Source organism: Agelaius tricolor, unplaced genomic scaffold, assembly GCF_023055355.1.
Source record: "Agelaius tricolor isolate 1412-34295 unplaced genomic scaffold, bAgeTri1.0.p SCAF_16, whole genome shotgun sequence".
NCBI lineage: Eukaryota > Metazoa > Chordata > Aves > Passeriformes > Icteridae > Agelaius > Agelaius tricolor.
Window position 1 is genome coordinate 6,765,186 of NW_027269276.1, and position 20,133 is coordinate 6,785,318.

General features: G+C 46.1%; 1 protein-coding gene across 3 annotated transcripts in view; it reads right to left on the minus strand.

The window, feature by feature from the left end:
* Positions 1 to 2,198, minus strand: part of KLHL25 (kelch like family member 25) — a 31,606-nt gene extending 29,408 nt beyond the window's left edge. For 2 of the 3 annotated variants that reach the window (XM_071441296.1, XM_071441297.1), the window contains exon 1: positions 2,021 to 2,198. The gene's annotated coding sequence lies outside the window, so the exon portion shown is untranslated. The remainder of the gene's footprint in view (positions 1 to 2,020) is intronic. The other variant, XM_071441295.1, reaches the window with a different exon arrangement.
* Between the last annotated feature and the right edge of the window lie 17,935 nt (positions 2,199 to 20,133).

Below are 20,133 nucleotides of genomic sequence, written 5' to 3' on the forward strand. Positions count from 1 at the left end.
TCCTGTTTCACTCATCCACCTCCTAAACATTGCCTGAGATTTCCCCTGACTGCTAAGAAGGACCTGAACTCCTGCAGGCTTTGGGAATGGTTGGTCACCGCCACAGGGACAAAAATGCTATCATAATTCACATGTGCATATGCACACACAGATATGCATGCACACACTCCTTTATCTCCATGCCAGACCATGTCCAGCACTCCCTCCATAGCCAGAAGAACCATCTTATGGATCTTTTTTAATGCTCATTTTCACACACTTGGAATACATGTTATGCAATACCTTGTCATCTGTCCCCAAGCTGTTGCCTTCACAAATTTATTTTGCCTTGTTCCTTCAGTCAAACCATTTTCAACTGGCCTGAACTCCTCTGCAAAAGCACATCTGAGACACCAACCTCTCTGCTTGAGTTACTTGAGCCTGCCCCAAACACAGCACGAGAGGATACCACACTCTGCACACATGCTGAGGCAGGAGGACTTCAGATAACAATCCTCAAATACTTGAGAAAATGAACAAGAAAGGAATGGGAAATTTAAGTTCTTCAGTGCTGAAGCTGCTGAGTCGCCCATCTCCACATTATGGTGCAATTCTGCAGCAATTTTCACTCTGCTGTTAATTCTGAGAACCCCACACCTTCCTGTTGCACAGCAGACTTCCACCTATGCCTCCTCCCCAAGTGCTTTACTTGGGCTTATCACAAAGATAAGCCAGAGCAGATGGCTGGGGTTAAAGACACAAAAGAGACAAAATATGCTTTCAGATAAAATTTGATTTGCAGCAGAAAACAGGACCAGGAATACAGAGAGGCCCCAGAAAGGATCCCATAGCATTAAGGAGTCACTCTTTGAGAGATGCACAGAGAGCAGAACATACAGGAGAGCTCAGGAGCAGAGACAAGAAAGCAGAAAGAGGAGAGCTCAGAACTCTGGACTGAGACTGTCACCAGGGCAGCTGAGCCAACAGCAGCAGCAGGCCACCACCAGAACACATGGGCTGTGTTACACATCTCAGATTGCTCCTAAGGTAACTTCAATGAAAACAAGTGTCACAAGATGCAGGAAGGAAGAAGGAAAAACAAGGGAAGCTGTCAAAGTATAAAGGTTGCAGAGCTGCTTGTTTTTTTTTGTGGCTCTGGATCTGTCCTGGAGAGGAAGAGGTACATTTGGATGAAGGCTACAAAACCCCACAGCACCCTGGCTGAGGAAATCTCTCCAGCAGATCACAAGAGAACCCAGGCAGAGATTGCCAGGACAGGAAAACAGAGCAATCATGACACTTGGACTCTCCACTAGAATAGTATGAAACATTCATCTGTCTGCTTATGCAAAGCTGAGGGCAGATTTTCCAAGCACAGGTCTGGCTGGTCTAAGCCCCCTACCCCAATAATCACAAGTGGAGAGATAAAGAAAATAAAGACAAAACAAATTTAGACAACACAACTACCAAATAGGCTCTGAACTTTTTTAAATGTGAAGGGGCCTGTGAGGACAGGAGGAGGAGAAAGAACTATTTTTCTCCTCTGTCAGCTCAGCTCAGTCACTCACACAAACCTGCTCACTTCTCTAGACAGGCTTGTTCAAACTGATTTAATACTGATTTCATCAGAGGCCATGGAAGTTGTGTCCCTCGGAGCACAGTTTTGAGATATATGAGTTTTGAGATATATGTATATATAAGGACGAAAGAGGCAGAAAAAAAAGCAAAGCAAAAAGCAACGCCACCTGACTTTCTCATTAATGAAATTAATAGCTAAAGTTTAATATTTTTAAATTTTTTTTTCTTTAGAAGTGAAAAGACCTTCCCCTCCCTAAACCTCTTCCTACCGCTTCCTGCCTATAGAACACGATGCTCCAAAGCCCCAGCGAGCGCCGGGCCGGTACCGGGGGCAGCACTCATGGTTCCTCCTGCCGGGGTCCGGCTCATCCCCGTCCCCGCGGCTCCGAACCCCCGCAAGCCCCGTGCTCGGAGCGGGTCTGCCAGCGGCGTGCGGACCCAGACCTGGGGGGAGAACACTCACCGTGGCTTGGCCGAGCAGAAATCTCCGTGAGGCGGGAAGCTCCCCGCGCGGGGTGCCAGGGACGCGGAGCTCGGAGATCGGGAATGCGGGGCTGGAGCGCGGAGCGGGCCCGGCGCGGCCCCGCGCACAATGTACCCGCCGGGCGGGCCCGGCCGCGCGTGGGACCGAGGGGGCGGGGCCGCCCGCCGCCACCGACACCAATCAGCGATCGCTCTTCTCGTGACGTAGTATTTCGCCACGCCCCCTGCGAGGGAAACGACCAATAGGAGGGCGGGAGGACGGTTTGTGGGCGAGGGGGCGGTTTGTGGGCGGGGCGAGCTTCGGCGCTGAGGGCCGCCTTCCGCTGGCCGGCCCTGCCGAGCTGCGGCCGCTCGGTGTGGGCCCTGCGCCGGTTGCTGCGGGGCTCTCTGGGGGAACGGCCCGCGCTGCGCTTCGCCCCCCTGTGCAGGCAGCTCTGGCACGAACCCGTCCCGCTGTGCCCCGGCTTTTACCCCCGTAGACAGCGCGCCTAGCCCCGCGCGTCCCGCAGGATGGGCACCCCGCGGAGAGATGTCCCTGCGTGTCACTCACTCACTCAAACACCGCACGCCCGCGCCTGTGGCGGCACAGGGAAAGTCAGCAAAACCCGGCTGAAATTCAGGCAGATGTGTGAAATGGCCGGGCTCAGCAGAATTTCGGTGCGTGGGGGCTGTGAAGGTCAGCAGGCCCACCCGCGGGGCCTGCAGGGAGCCTGGGATCGGCCGGAGAGCGGCCGGGGCCGTGCCCCTGCGTGGGGACCACCCGCGGGACGGTGCCGTCATCTGGAAGGAGCACGGGGGGGACGTGGCAGCGCTGCCTTCAGCAACAGTGTGGGCTGAAGCTGGAAAAAAACCCCGCTCATTTAGAAACAATAACATTTTTCAAAGCAATAACGTTTTCACATAACACGAGAGCAGCTGGAAGCAGCAGTGCCTCTGGTCCCACCCGTGTTTTCCAAGCCCTGCTCTGGAGTGAGGCACAGCAGGTAACTGCAGATCTGCCCTGTGGAATAGTTTCACTGTGAGTGGCTGTGCCTTCCCTGGGGTTTGTGGAACGCTTCATCTACCAGAAAATAAAAGAAGCTGGAAGCTTTCTTTGGTTTCACAAATTTTAAATACACAGAGGAGGCAGGGAAGAGCTGTTCAGTATCTTCTCCCACGACCCCATTTCTCCAGGGCCCTACTCCCTATACACAGTCACAAATGTTCAGTAATAAGAGACAAGTGAAAAACTAACTGCTCTGCTAAGTGTATCTCCCCAGATAATGGCTGGATGGGAATATCCAAAGTGTGCTGAAACTCCCATATGCTCAGGGATGCACTGTTTGGGGGCTGCTCCTTCCAACCCAGTAAAGGCAATCTCCCCAGATTGCCCACTGAAGTTACTACCACTGCATGTCCCGGTGACAAGCGGTGGTGGCTCCATTGAAGTGCTGCCTGCATCACCAATTTTACACGGTGTGGGCATGGGAGCAGGTTGGAAGGTTGCTGCTATGGGGATATATTGAAACACAAGTTCCCATAAGTACAAAATACAGTCCTTTCTTCTCAGCTTGAGACAGAAGGTCAGCTACAGCTGGCACAGGCTGTGCATGGTAAATAACAAAGTACACTGAAGATGTTGAACTGTATCGAATTCCTGGGGTTTTTTTGATCTGTGTTCTTCCAGGTCATTGCAGTTTAACTCTTAGGGCGCTGCTGCCTTCCCAGCCACAATCCCAGCTACTCTTGAGGCTGAAAATTGTCTGGGAGCCTGCTAATGACTTTAATGAGCTGCTCATGAAGACAACAGGGATTTGTGCAATAGGTGGGTGTGGTGGCATCCTGAATACATCTGTAAAACAACAAAAACATAAAAGACAAAATTGATTTTCCGTATTCCTGCTGCATTCCACCCAGCTATTCCTGAGTATGAAGGAGCTGGAGAGAAAAGCAAGGTCACATTTCTTAATTCCAAACCACTTTCAGAGTGTTACTACAAAAGGCAAATGCTGTCCCAGCAAGCTGTGTGTGAACCCAGACTGTCGTCTGCAACCTGGCAGGCAGAATTCTGACAGCTGCCTGTCCCAGGTGGACACAAAGCTCAGGAGAGCTCCCTGCACAACTCTGCCTGAAAAGACGCTTCAAAACCCTGATGTCTATCACTAATCTCCACCCACCAACCTCTGAGCTGGAGCTCTCACTGCTCTGTCTGGGCCAGAGCTAAACAGAGGGCAGTCCCAGGAAACTCTGCAGGAAACATCCTGTGCTGCAGCAGTGCACACATCTGGTGTTAAGATGCTCAGGCTGATGGGATTAGGATATTTGCTTTTGTTCCAAGGCAGCAGCAGAAGGCCAGATATGGATGGCAGTGATGGGCACACCAAACACACAGAACTGGCAACCTGCTCCTTGCCATGGAGGAGATGCAGAGCCAGACATCTGAAAAGGCAGGGGCAGCACTATAGGAATGCCTAACAGAAAAGGGAAAAAAAAAACTAGCAGACATTTTAAAATATTTTTAAATCTCTTCTTAAAGAGGATTTAAGAATGAGGCGTATGTAGGGAAAAGAAGCTTAATTTATGATGAATGTTAATACCAGCTCCTTACATATGGTACTGGCCTTAAGCATCCCTGAGGGTTTTTGAGGAACTTGTGCTGTGGTTATGATTTCAGTGTATAGGGGAAACTCTCTTGCATTATTAAACAAATCATGCCCTGCATTGGCCTATGGTTTGATGTAGGTGATGCGTAGTTGATGTCAGCCACCTGGGGAGACAGGATTCTGCAACTTGTTGGTATTTTGAGAATAAATTGGAAAACTGCTGACTGAGATCCCTTCCTTCATCACGAACCGTCAGAGTTTTGGGTTTTTTTCAATTTGGGAGGAAAAAAACCCAAACCCAAAGTTTTAAATAATAGCATTTACCCTTTGGCTATATTTGTTTAGCATAACATTTATTATGATGGAAAATGTAAACATTTGCAAAGTTAAACATTTGATTTGACTACAGAAAAGTATTCTGTTTGTTACAGAAATCAACACTAATTGCTTGGTTCCCATTAAATCCTCACTTTCCCAAAAATGGAGAGTCAAAAGATTTAGCCTAGCCAGAATCCACTAGCTGGCCTTACCCATTTATATCATGGAGCTGGATCTCCTGATGTAGCTAAGTAGGTGATGTTCATCAAAGTAGGAGGGATAAAATCTGACCCACAAACCACGTTGACTTCCTTGCATCTATTTCTGTTTTTCCCTGAACATTCCCATCCTACAACACCCTGCTTTCCACTGGGTTAAATAATAAAATGAGTGTTTTTTCCTCTAGGTCACTGTTTCCAGTCCATCACAGGTCATGCCACAACCAGCTAATGGCTGCTAAGTGGTCTGTGTGAAATTAGTTTAGTGGGTCTCCAGCCAGAAGCCAGTTGACAGATGCCCAAAAATCAGTTCTCCAGTTGGCTTCCTCATTGGCAGTCATGGCAGGTTGGTCAAGGCCATGCAAATTCAGCATTTCCCCGGGGCCAGGAACAGAGACAAGGTTGGTTGCAAACACTTTCCTCTCTTGTGAGTGCCAAAAGTCTCTAGAGAAGGTCACAGCACAATGCTGAGTGCCAGTGCCTGAGGATCTTGCTGTCACCCCAAATTCAGCTCTCCAGGGAACTGGCAGTAGCAAAGGCAGGAGAAGCTGCTGAAGACTCCCTGCAGAGGCAGCCCTGACATCAAGGTGAGGGTTCAAAATGTCTGTGGGAGTCTTGATGGAAGGTTCACCCTTTGGCTTGTCCTGCACAGCAGGGCAAGCTGCAGAGCTGCCAGTCAGAATAAACCAATTTAGCATTCCCTGCAGTAACAATATAAATCCAATCTCCCTCCCTCTCCGCCTTTTCCTCCTGATGCCAAATTTAAACAACCTCACTTTTTTTTGGCAGCAGGAAACTTCACAATTAAATATAGAAGCAGAGCACACTTTGGGATGGAACTTCCAGCCAGGGAACAACAGATGGCATTGTTTGCTGGGCTGGAAAAGCTGCATCTGCTCCTAGAAGAAATGCTAATCGGGGCTTAATTAGGCATTCAGAGGGAACCGTGTCCCATCCCCAGGACAATGGCCATGTGTACATGATCCTGAAAAATACAGGGAAGCAGTTACAAAATCATCAAAAATCCTCACTGGACCAAGTCCAAATGTGGCACATAATGTGATAGGGTATCCCAGAGACTTTCCCTGTGCTGAAATCCGTCCAAGCCACTCAAAATAAAAATGCAGTTGTCAAAGACTTGTTTTATTTTGTCTGCAAATGGTCAGTGATTTTGTTTTCAGTTTCAAAGCAAATCATTCCAGCCTAACACTGGAATCAGATCTGGCAGCTCGCTGACTCGCTGAGGTGTAGCAAGATTAAAGGGTAGCTGAGATCTTATAGCAAGTACTGCAAATGGGGATAGAAGAGTTAGAAAGATCAAAAGCAGGATAACTGATCCTTCTATAGAAACACAAAGTAAAGAGGAGGATGGTGGAAAATGTCCCCCAGTTCATTCCAGCTGGGTGTTCAAGCACAAAAGGAGTCCCATGATGTGCAGTGCCTGTGCATGTGAGGACGTTGTCCTTCCTCCCCTGCCTCAGCCCTGCCAGCTTCCTCCAGATGTGCAGGCAGCCAGGCAGAGCTCTGTGTCCTTGTTTCAGCCTCTTCTCTTTGGAGTATCAAAGCACCCCCTCAATCTGGAGCCAGCAGAGCTGTTTGTGAAACGAGACTGCCAAGAGTTTCACCAAGAGACTGGCCCCAGCTGCCAATTGTGCCAGCACTGCAGAGATCCCTATTGTGCTGAGGCTTTGCTTTCAAGCTCCCATCTTGCTTTAATATCCTCTTTCTCCCCTGCCTGGTTCAAAGCAGCTCACCTGACCAGCCTGGTCTAGTGGAAGATGTCCCTGCTCATGGCAGGATATGATAGACTGGGTGATTTTTAAAGGTCTCTTCCAACCCAAGCTATTCCAGGATTCTTTGTCCTAGCTTAGCTCCTGGGGCTGCTCTGGGCACTCCATGTTCCCCCAGGTGCCTGGGACAATGTGCACCTCAAGGGCAGTGCCAACAGGGACCCTGTTTTGCTGGTTGCATGTCCCACTTCCAATAGCTCTGGAAAGATTCCACATGGGTTAAACAGCACACATATCCCTTGCACCTAAAAAATGTTAATTAACAGGGATCATTGCTGATTCCAAACAATGCTCTCCAAACATTGCCAAAAAATCACTGGAGATTAGAGGAATTTTGGAACAAGCGACTTAGAGAAGCAGTAAAGGGAAGAGTTTTCTTGACACTGAGGCAATCTTCAGCAACTCCAGAGTGGTGAAGAAAAACATGAATATCCTAAACCACTTCTGCCTTCAGCACCATTCTGCTTCAAAGGGATGTCAGTCCTGATGTGGCACAAACTTTTGGGCAACTAGAAGTGAAAATGATTCTCCTGACCAAGGATGTAGCTGCAGATGATGGAGCTGTAGGTCCTGCTCACTCATTCCAGGGATTGCTGTGCCTCACCCACCCCCACCACAGTTTTGATCCCCAGGCTTGGCTGTCTGGCTCTGAATTTGCTCCCATTTGCTGTGAGTGTGCTCTGTATCCCATTAAACATCACGACCCCCATGACGTCTCTTTGAGAGAAACCTTGGAGATTTGCTGAATGTCTGTAGCTCACTGACAGCAGATTTATTTCCCCTTCTCCAGTGGTGCAAGTGGTGGCTGTGCCCTTGTACGTGCTGACCTGCAGCTGGCCTGCTCTCAAGCACTGCATCTCCATGGTGTGTGGTGGGGAAGGCACTGGCAGCAGGTTTTGGAGAAAAGCACCCATTGCAGGTGTCCACAGTCACAGAAATCAGGGTAGGCCAAGTGCAGAGGTGCTGCTCTCTCCTGGAGATGGCACAAACCAAGCTCTTAGCAGTGAGCTGCATGAGTCAGGTCTTCTGTGCAATGCAGGTGGATGGATGGGTGTCCCCGTTTTCCTTAAAGGTAGTCCAAGGAACCATTCTCCAGCATTACCTTCCTGTGGTGAAGAATGAAATGTCTAAGGTGCCAGAGCTGCCATTCTCCTGCTGTTCTTTGCCCTGTGGACTGGTAGGATTGGGAGACCCAGCAGCCTGGTTGAAGGAGAGATGTCCTCACGCCATGAGATTGAGATAAATAGCACCATCCTGCCAGCACAAGCCTTGGACTCAGCTGACTCCAGGGTGCTGAAGCTCAAGGACATGACAAATAGTGAATGTGACAAGGTCTCAGCTTTCTAAGGCCAGCTGGAGAGCTGGTCCCAGCTCATCCTCATGTATCATCAGCTCATGGGGCTCCAGGCAGGGCTGCTGCTGACCCACTGTGAAGCTTCCCAGCATTCATGGGAAGACGCAGATTTTGGCCGGCTGCCTGGAGTTTAAATGTCTGTGTTTTAGACCCAGACTTCCTTCTGAGAGGTTTCAGAGGGAAAAGAAAAAGCCCAGGAGTGCTTCTAAAACTCTAATTTATCCATCAATGGCCAGTTTTCTCAATTCCTTGAATCTGAGAAAGGCAGAGAGGAAGTGTGACCGGGCAGCACAAGGAGCCTTTTGGCTGCCCTCTTTGCCTTGGGGGCATTGAGGGGAGCCAAGGGACTCCAGAGGAAGCAGCAAACAGCTCCAGCTGGGAAGGGGTCCTGACTGCATCGAGTTAGGGGAGAGAGAGGACAGACAGCCTTGCTGTGACTCAGCTCCAGCACTGTGTCACTGCCTCCTACTCATTCCTAGAATCTGAAGTCTGTGTCCCTGGGCTGCCCACCTCCCAAACTTCTTTGTTTTGGCAGGGGTGAGTGAAGGAAATGAAAATGTGATCCCAGGAGGCCCCTAGCACGCCCCTGCAGGATAGCATGTGAGTTGTTTTCTTGAAAATGGGATCATTTATTCTTCATGTTAAACAGGGCAAGAAGCTCAGTGACTTCCAACTGGCCTTGTCTGAGAACTTGTTTCAAAATCTGGTTCACCTGGGGCTTCTAGAGCAGGATTTCTTGTCTTCAGAGAAAGGATTACCAGAGGGAGCATGAAGTGAAAAGAAAAAAAGGTGGGGGGGGGAAGAAGAGAAAAAAAAGACAATTAGCTATTGCTGTAGAGTCCTCTAGTGGTGAACATTAATTTCACAAACGGCCCAAGTGTGCACCCAAATGAAATCAACCTCCCATTTCTGTTTATTTTCTATTTACATAAAACTGCATATACAAAAAAAAAAAATAGTGGCCAAATTCCAAACTACTTTAACCATTTATGAACCGTGTCAAAGGCAATGATCCAGAATTAAACAAAAAAATCTTCTCCCTTCCATCCAAGGCTGGATATTCCTCCAGATGGGTGGTTTGAAACACTCTAGGCTTAAAAATTCCACATCTTTCCCACTCAGGTTTTTTTTTTTTTCTAGCCTGCTTCTGGTTTTGCTGCTGCTGAGAGAAATGACTGAGTACAGAGAGCCTGCAGAATTGAATTGTTGCCACATGCATCCCAAAACCCTTGTCATTTTAAAATCCAGGTAAAGACTGGATGGTGGTGCAGCATTATTGTGCTGGATAGCACAGGCCAGCTCAGTCTCCAGCAGCCACAGCAGTGGGTTGAGGTGAGAAGCTGAGTTTAGTTGCAATTTCAAACCCAAGTAATTTAAAGGATCCTTCACAGTATCCTTTTCTGCCCCTTTACCTCAGTCCCAAGCCTGCTTTATTTCTGTTCCTGGGCTCTATCAGTCAAAGGACATGGCCTTATGCAAAATCCTGAGTCAAATGGTGTTTGCATTAATTTGAATATGTGATATAGGAGAAAAAAAGCCATTGCCTGCTGTGAGCCTGACCCTTGGCAGGAATTCCCCTTCCTCATGAGTATGTCCATTCTCTGCTCTCTTCTTCAGGCCAGGGTCTTCTCAAATGTGTTCCAATTTCTGCTTCATAACCAAGGAAGAAAACTTACAAAGATTTAAGACTTTATTACAAAATACAGTCTCACATGCTGCAACCAAATAATTGGACACTGTTTCTTTCCTAAGAGTCTTTTTTCTTCTCCCTGTGAATAACCACCTGCCAATACTGCTCTTTGAGCTCCAGCTTCTGCATTGGAATAGCTGTATTAACACCTGCTGAAGACAACCTGCTAGTCATTGACAGGCTGTGTAATTTAAGAAGCATCAAAAATACCAATAAAAAAAAAGATCATAAAATTATAAGCAGACTGGAGGATGCTGCCACTTAAAATGCTGCTTCACCCATGTTAACATGCAATTCAGAGGACAAAAGCCTTAAGAAATTTTAAAAATAATTAAAAAAATATTTTCCCTGTATTTGAACCAGCACATACAAATAATATGGTCCTAAAGTCACATAATACTTTGGGCTGGAGCAGATCACAGGCACTCATTTGGCCCAACACTCAGCACAAACCCAGCTAGACCAGCTTGCTCAGGGACTTGTCGAGCTGTGCTTTGAATGTCTCTCAGGCTGGAGATTCCTCCACCTTTCTGGCCCTTGTATGTGACACATATTCAAATAAGTCATGTAATGTTTCATCTTTCTGTGCAGCCAGACTCTGTGCTGTAGTTGTGAAGCTTTTCCAGCTGAAAGCTGCAGTACTTGGTATGTGTTTGAATTTACAGGCCCGTTCCCACTGATTTACTTTAATTATTTTTCTTCAGGCCTGACATCCCCCCAGTAAGCACAGACACCTCCTTGAACACTTCTGCTGAGAAGTAAAGCTTTAAGTTTATCTCTGCCAAACCCTCAGCAGGGTCCAGGTGCTTGCTGGTGTCACTGTTAATTAGGCTGATTTCAGAAGTGCTCACTGCAAAATTAAACTGAGCTGCCAGCCCCACACCAAACCTGCCTGCCTCCATTAGTTCTTATATCCCCTCATGTCCAAATCAATAGTATTATGTACTAGTAAATACTCAGGGTTTCATAAGTCTGAAGTCTGATTTAGAGTGTTGTTTCAGCCACAGAAATGAGCCCCTGGGGTCTGTTGTTTAGCTGTTGATTTTTCTGTGTCCCAAAGGAGAGTTTCAAAGCACTTTCGAAGCGCTTTTCACAAGGGCATTAGCAAACAGACCATTGCCAAGGCCCTGGGAGAGCAGATATTGTTGCATCCAAGTGGGAAAGTTTCCTTTTGTTCTCCTCCCCGTTTTCTCCATGCCAGTGAAAATCAAGAAGAAAAAAAGTAGCATATTCATGCAAATCTTTACCTTCTACTGAATTCCAGTGACAACCAGAAAGACGATTTTCAGCTACTGACTCCAAATTTCTTTTTTCTGTAGTTAACATTTCAGTCTTTTAAATTAGAAGATAAACAAAAAGTGTATTTTAATGTGTATTTAATGTGTATTTATTTTAGTGTATTTATATGTATTGTACTTTTTTTTTTTCACTGTAAAACCCTTTTCCATTAAAAAAATATTCACTGGAAAATTTTAACTGTAATAGTTTCTTTACTTCTATAAAGATTAAGTTTCAGGTAACTGACATGCCAGAACAATTAGACTTGATGAGAAGCTCTGGGATAACACTTTTTTTTAGAAAAGTGAGGTGGTAATTTTGAATTCCAGGATGAAATCAAAGTATTGACACCCAGAGCAAATCCCTTCCACACACCCCAGGGACAGAGAGACTGAAACCTGCTTCTCTGAGTGCTGGATATAAGGTGAACAGTTTTGGTTATTTCCTCAAGCTTCAGGCTTCCCTTCTTTTCCCACAAGAGACCAGAAAACCTGAGGGATTAAAACCTATTTCACACACAAAGGGGAGACAGATGTTCTGTGTCCTTTTTAATGAGTTTTTAGAGGCAGCTGGAAAATGCTGGCTTTTAGAGCAGGGTCCAAGCACCTTTCTTCAGAGGTATCCTAACACTGATCCTTGCTGCCTGTTTAGTTGTGACTCTCTATATATTGTTCAGACCACCAAATTAAGGACTTCTCCAAATGCAAAGAATCCTACTGCCACCCACAGAAGTTTTACATAAGCAAAAAACAAGGATTAGATCATTAAAATGGAAGTGGAGAGGAGGCCTTATTATGTGGTGTCTACCTGGATGGTGTCTAAATTAGAGTGATTTGCTCCCTAAATCTCTGTGATCCCAGGGATTATGCAATTATATAACAGGCCTTGCTCAGGGGGCCCTTATTCCAGGTGACTTATTAAATGTTTCATATGAAATTGGACAAGCAATGAAATCAAAGCAATCAGAAGAGGGGTTTGGTGGCTCAGAGGGAGCATTGTGCCTTCTCCTCTATATCTACAGATCTTCTCAACTGTTCTTAACTCCCTGAAAGCACTGTGCTGTGGAGGTGCTGTGCCAGAAAAAGCAAGAATGGAAGCTTTGTTATCAATTACAGCCTGTTATCAATTTACAGCCCAGAATTTATTGGTGGAAACACGTCCACACATCTGCAATTCCTATAAACCATAAAACCAGTTTGTTTCTGATGCCCCATTGTAATTGCAACCCCCCTGCTTTCCATCAGGAGATGCTAAAGTGGCTCCTGGAGGAGGGGAGAGGGGGTGTGTGGGGTGTTAATCAGAGATACCAGGCTCTGACCTCCCAGGCACTGGGGAAAGGGGGATTGGGGGAGACAGCTCTGGTGGCAGGTGGGCAGAAAAGCCAGGTCCTTGTCCCCAGATCACTGTGCATTGGGGGTTCCCAGGGAGCTGTGGAGGTGTTCAGAGGATGCTGCATGGAGTATGGAGCTGCTGCATCCCACATGTGTGATCCAAAGTGCTGATCAGAGGCTTGGAAGCTCAGGCACCTCCAGATTTTGCTCCATATTAATTAAATGCTATGTACATCTTGTGTAATTAAAAGCAAGAGCAACTCTTCTCCTCCTCAGTGCACAGGCTCCACTCCAGTGTTGTAAACACACTTGAGATTGGAGCTGGGCCTTTTGCTGGCTGAACTTCCTGCTTTTATTTCATGTTTAATGCTGCTTATAGATACTACCTGTGCTGTGCAGCAGCCAGGGGGTTTATATTAATTAAATGTTGCTATGGAAACAGCACATCAAGCAGAGGATGGTGTTTCTAGGGAGGGAGGGAAGGAGCTGCTTGTAGCAGAGAGGTGCGTGGCTGATTTGAAGGGACAAGGATTTGCAGAATTGTGTTTTTGTAAAGTTACCAGAGCCTGGGAAAGTCTCCTGTGTTCCTGTGTCCTTTTCCTTCCTATGGCTGATAGTTCCTGACTGCATCAATCCTCTCCTCTGAGCCCTGTGAGAAACACCAGTTCTTTAGTAGATCAAGTAATCTTGTCTTCTCCTTGAAATGTTCCCTAATTCACAGCCCAAACAGCCTAGAATCAGCTCTGAACAAGTAAAATCATGGTATTACAGCTGAACACTGAGAAGACAGAAACTAGAGCTCTGTCCCTGGTGAAAAATGGGAGGCTTGACCCTTTGCAAGGGAGCATAGTCAGACTAATATGTGCAGATATCCCTGAAGTCCTGCCTTGGTTATGCAGAGAGCTGGTTTAAGCCATTTTTATATGTGTTGCTTTTCCTCCTTCTCTGATTGTAGCAACAGCTAAGATACCTGGCTTGACAGCACAGGAATAAAAGTAATTGCAAAACATTTGATGTAACTGAAGAATCACTTTACAGGGCAATTTTGAGGAAATATATAGGTCTTGATGGCTTATTTAGGATAAGTCCCTGAACCAATCTGTGGTTTATCGAACTGGAGCTATGAAACAGAGGAGCAATCATCCAAAGTACACACAGATGAAACCAGACTCTTTCCAGGTTGCCTCCCTTATATCTAAGCTGAGATGTTTCAGGGTCATCAAGTATTTCAATAATTTTAAGATTAAGATTCCTTAAGATTCCTATCTTAGAGAATTTCATGGAGGAAGTATCTGCATAGCCACTTTGGACCTGCTGTCTAGAAATGTATTGCCCTTCCACACAGCAAGCCTTAATCTGACTCCACTCATGCTCATGCTCAGAGTAAAAAAAAAAAAAAAAAAAAAAGGAACTAGAGTACATTTGTACATTTGGGATTGAAGCACAGCCACCAATTCCCTTTCATGCAGCCCAGGAGTAAATGGGGGATCTCTCTACAGAGAGCAGGTGGATAATTGGTCATTGCACACATAAGCCTGTTCTGACTTTGCAATCTATCCAGATGTTTTTGAGTATGTGTGATACCCCAAGTGAGATCAGAGCTCTGTGCATAGTAAGGAACATTTCCTTCTCTGAAGGACATGTTGTATGAAGGGGCCCAAAAGAAAAAGGGTAAGAGAAAAAAGTATTAAAGTATTATGGTAATATTTTCCCTCTTTCACAGATGAAACTACTCAGGAACTGACTTTAGCTGGGTTCTGTGAGGTTTTGCAGGGCTGAGTTCTGTATGATGGCTCTGAGCCGGCACCTCAGGTCAGGAATGAAATCTTGCAGCCAACTTTAATTTCTGTTATTTTGTCAGTCAAATTCTCTCCCAAATAGTTCCCCAAACCTATACCCCTCATTTTTATCTAGCTCCAGTAGAGATCCTCAGGTCTACTCAGGTCAGGGATCTGAGTAGCTGCTGCTGAGAGAGGCAATATCAAACCAGGGTGTATCATTAAGAGATGAAAAATCTCATAAACCTATCATCCATTTATCCATTTGTCCATCCATCCATCCATCCATCCATCCATCCATCCATCCATCCATCCATCCACTTTTATCTCTCGTCCTCGAATCTGGATGCAGATCAGCCATGCCACCTCCTTATCAATTAAGGAAGAACAGATTCATGGTCTGATAAATTCAGCAAGTACCATGTAAGCTCTAATTGGTGGGCATGATCCACTCGCTTTGCATTAATTCCAAAAGGTTCTGCTGATCTTATCACACATTGTGTGCTCTTTTTGTTTTAATCATCCCCACCCCCATTGCATTGAAATTTTTTGCTGTGACAAGCCTAGCTCTGAAGCAAGCACGTCACTGCTTTCATTGACACTGAAAAATCCTGTCTTGTTAATAGTATAAATGGACTGGGGGCTTTGCCTTCCAGCTTAATTCAAGAGTGCTATCGGCATGAGTGGGTTATAAAAGCTCTTTTTCAGGATAAAAGACAGTTCCTCACCAGAAAAAAAAAAAGAGCTCAAACATCTTTATGACATCCCAGTGCAAAAAACAATTGAAAAGGATTGTCATAAAAGCAAGCATGTCAGTTGTGAACTTTACTGAATTGAGTCTAATGCAAAATTCATGCCGAGGTGTCACAAGTGAAAGGCAGTTTATTAATCCAACTTATCTGGAGCTGGTAGGCAGCAGTCATGGTAAATTAAGATCGTATGAATATTCCCTGGGCTCATTTGGGTTCTTATTCAGGACCCCTTTTGTGAGTGCAGCGGGGGCAAAAGGGTCTTTTGGACCCAAAGCAGCCTTCTCTTCCTTTCCCTCCAACACATCTTTTCATACTTGTCACACAGTGGGTGCTTTGGGGCTAAGTGAAGCATGATGTCTTTGCTGTCTGACTGCTCAGGATGCAACACCCAGCTAACCATGTCATGCTGCTTTATTCCAGTCATGCATTTGAAAACATTTTATTTCTCCATTACATTTAGTGCGTTCCCAGGATAACTTTCCCTACTGGGAAGAAGCTGTAGGGAGGATGGGGTTCTTAGACTCCTTTCTCACATGCTGTCCTGATTTTGAAATGTCTTATTTTCCCCACAGAAAATGGCAAACTGGCTCAGAGCTGGTGTGAATGGAAGAATTGCTCCAGTGAATGTCTGTCTGCTGGGAAAACAGCAGAGCACCTATAGAAAGAACATAGTGGGCTTGTTCAGCACAACAGCCTTTTCAGAGGAAACCTCAAACACCCTAAAGCAGCAGTGGCGTGGGACCAATGCCTTCCAAAAGGACGAGTGAAGGAGGAATTAAAACGGTTTCAATAAAAATGGAGCAGGCTTGCAAGCTGTCTCCATTGTCTGCTGGTGCTCTTGGGTAGTACTCAAAGTAGATAGGGAAGAGATTGACAGGTCTAGCCAGGAAAATGGCCCCTCCAGTGCTGGCAAATGACATCAAACCCCTTAGAACAGGGATGAAACCCACCCCCTTGGAGGTTTAGGCTAACAGCAGGGTCGGGATTTCCCCAGAACCATGTGGGAAGTAGGAGGGCTCTAAATGTGGCTGGCTAAGGGACACAAGGCCAAATTTAGCCTTACCAGAAGCCAGAGCAATGCTGCTCATTTCTAACTGGGCTGAAGCAGCTCAAACTGGCTGAGAGTGACAGTAAGAGAGGAGATGAAGGCTGAGGAGCTGCTTGGAGGTGAAGGAGTTAGATGGATGTTTACTGGGGAGGTGGGTTGCAGCAGGAGAGCCACAGCAGAGATGTGATTTACTGAGCTCTTGAGGGCTTGAAAAAACTTCTGCAAAGGGAAGAGTACCTCAGCTTATTGAAACTGAAGTGATGAAGAGCCTGAAAGAAAGAACAGCCTCTGGAGCTGGTATCCTGGTATAAGTGTTGCTGGAAGATGACCTGCATCTATTAAAAAGATGTTAAGTTGATCCCTTTCTGTCATGTTTATGGATGTTACCCAGAGTGGCTTTTATCAGATGTGCATTTGGCTCAGCACTGAAGGATAATTGCAGCTAAATAGTCTATGAAATGAGATCTACAAATGCTATAGAGTGTGAGCTGGCCAAATTCTGTCCCCATTTACATCCATGAGGTTTCTCTGATATCTGTGATGGCAGAATTTGTTTGAGATGCTATGGAGGGTAGACAGGAACACACTTCATGATTATGACAGTCACCTGCTTTGTGTCAGCTGTTCCAATGACTCATTTCATGATTTTTGGAATGTCACTTAACTTTTTTGTGCTGTGATTTACTCAGCTCTGCTTATTCATGTTGGCCTGTCTTACATGAGGAAATTGCTCTAAGAATTCCTTGGGCACCATGCATGGAGGTTTTGCAAACCACAGAGCACAGACAATTGCAGCTGGGAGCAAAAATGAGCAAAATGTACTTGAAATGTGCCACTAAATGATTTCTCTCACCTTTACTTGCTGAAGCCACTGAAGTGTGACAGCGAGTAGAAAAAAAAAAATAATAGCAGGTTGGTCTTCCTTGGCCCCAGTCATGCAAAGATTTAGAATTTACTTCTCTAACTGTGTGTAAATGTAAAATATGTAAAATATGAATGCTTTTTTTTTTCTTTTTTTTTTCTTCAGGATGGAGATTTTACACTCCAGATTAAGGACAGTCTTGAAACGTGCTGGCACGAGACCTTGATACAGGCTGGACTCCAAGGCACAGCTGATGCCATGTGCCCACATTTTCTGCGAGATGGGAAAAGACACAGAACACCCTCACCTGCCTGAACTCCGAGTGGGCTGTTGCTTATCCTGTTTAATCCCTGCGCCCTGGCGAGCTGACGGAGTGGCAGAACGGCAGAACGATAGAACGACAGAACGACAGAAGGACAGAACGACAGAACGACACGCGGCTCAGCCTTTGCATGCGCTGGTGCTGGAGCGGTCCCGGCGCTCGCAGCATCCCGCTGGCCCTGCGGTGCCTCGGGCTGCCCGTGTCCCCGTGTCCCCGTGTCCCCGTGTCCCCGCTCCGTGGCTCTGTCCCCACAAGATGGCACTCGCCGCCAGCGCATCCCTGTGTCCTGGCACGGCTCGGCTCCCAAGGCAAGCAGCTCCGCTCCCGGGAGACAGAATCACAGCACCACAGAATCACAGCACCACAGAATCACAGAATCACAGAATCACAGCATCACAGAATCACAGCATCCCAGAATCACAGCATCACAGAATCACAGAATCACAGCACCACAGAATCACAGCATCACAGAATCACAGCACCACAGAATCACAGAATCACAGCACCACAGAATCACAGCACCACAGAATCACAGCACTACAGAATCACAGCATCCCAGAATCACAGCACCACAGAATCACAGCACCACAGAATCACAGCACCACAGAATCACAGCATCACAGAATCACAGCATCACAGAGTCACAGCACCACAGAATCACAGCATCACAGAATCACAGAATCACAGCATCACAGAACCCCAGCTCGGAGGGCCATCCACACAGGGTCATGGAGTCCTGCACAGGAGCACCCAAAATCCCACCAAATGCCCCACAGCGCTGTCCAAATACATCTTGAGCTTTGTCTCTGCCTGGGGCAGCCTGTTCCAGTGCTCACCACACTCTGGGTGAAGAACCTTTTCCCAATATCCATCCTAAGCCTCCCTGGGCCCATTCCGGAGTTCCCTCGGCTCCCGTCGCTGGTCGCACAGAGCAGAGATCGGAGCTGTCCCTCCCGAGAAGCTGCAGCTCTGCCCTCACTCTCCTCCTCTCCAGTGCTCTCAGCTTCTTCCCCTCCAGATCCTCCACCATCTTCACAGCCTCCTTTGGCCCTCTCTGACAGCTTGAATGCCTCCTTATCCTGTGGCACCCAAAAGGAGCCAGGAGGATGGAAAGGCAGTTTGCCATAGGGGGTCTGCTGGGGAGCTTCCCCACGTTTTCAGCACAGGCATATCTCTAATATCTGCATTTTTCTCTGAAACAGAGATGACACCAGGGCTTTCCCTGTGGAGAAAGGGATTTCTCTCCCCTTCTCACTGTGCATATTTTAGCTCCTGGGGCAATTCTTCCAAATGAAGGGAACTGAAATAGGTATCTCTGCTCACTCCAGCTGTTAGACTGGCCCCTCCTGGCAAGGGTACCCTGAACCACTGCAGTTACCTTCAGCTGCAATGCTCCTCTCTCCTTTGGAAACCCCTGGTTGGGTTGAAGAACATTAAAGCATTTCTGAGATAGAGCATTTTAGATCTAGTAGTGCAGAAATTGTGATTTCAGCATTTCTCTGTAGACTGTGATTTTAGAATCACTTTCCACTGGAGGAATTGGCCACATAAATAAGAAAAACACATAATAATTTAGGTGGCAAGCTTAATTACATTATTATTTTCATTCTCGTAAATGTGTATAACCTACAGTGGAATATTCAGTAAAATTATAGCTTGGGCACTGCAGAGATTTCCTTATCACTAAAAATATGCTCTAACTGTTCTTAAGGAAAGGTTTAGTAAATTGGCTCTAAAGTACAGGAAATTGGTTTAGCTCTTTCTGTGGAATATTTGTCTTAAGAAGCACATCATGGGAAGCAGGGCTAAAAAGAGTCACTAAGGTCTGAAACACATGAACTCCTGCAGCAGCAATATTATCAACCCCTCTAAGAGAACTTATGGGACTTAATTTTCCTACAGATTCTCTGGAAGATTATCAAGAAATTGATTTATGAGTTGAAATACCCATGCCATTATAATTTGTTGCTGCAATACAGGATTCCAGTTACTTGTGTTACTACAAGTCAGAATCTCTGTTCTATCTCTAGTATTTTTCAGTGTCTACAATAAAATACTCTGAAGAAGAGATACAGACCAGGGTAAATTTTGCTAGTTGTCCAGTGCAATGGGGTGAGATGTTTCAGGGCATCAGTTCCAGAATGCAATAGCAGGAATATGTTATGAATTTGCTTTTTCTCTCCCGATAATTGCGGCTTTACAGATGTCTCAGTGACTGAATTATTTTAAAATGTTGTCAGAGAATTCAGGCCACTTATAGCCAAAATGGAAGCATCCAAAAATTATTTACTGTTTGGTGATCTATATGTAAATAACTTGGTCTCCCAAAATTATTGTTTTCCATGAGTTTGGCTGCTTCTCCCCAGATCATCCATATTTGCATCCACACACCTTACTTTACCTTACTAAGCTGAATTGACAAGCCAACCCCTGCTCAGATGCAATAGCCAAAATAATTCCTTAGTCCTTTGGCTGGTGTATTTTGTGCCACAATGCCTTTAGTCAGGCTGGAGGGTAAAAGTGCCACGGGGACAAACACATGGGGTTTTTTTCCATAGAGGGGCAGGATAAGCAGAATTCTTGCATCCTTAGTTCCCTCCAGCGGCTTCCAGCACTAATTATACTCCCATGAAGAACTCAGAAAATCAGTCAGACTTCTTGTAGAAGAGCATCTGAGTTGGCATATACCTCCCAGGTTATTAAATAAAAGCTACACTCTATTGTTTTTGCCTCCTGTTTGAGTTACAGAAAAGATGAGGTAGTGCTTGAA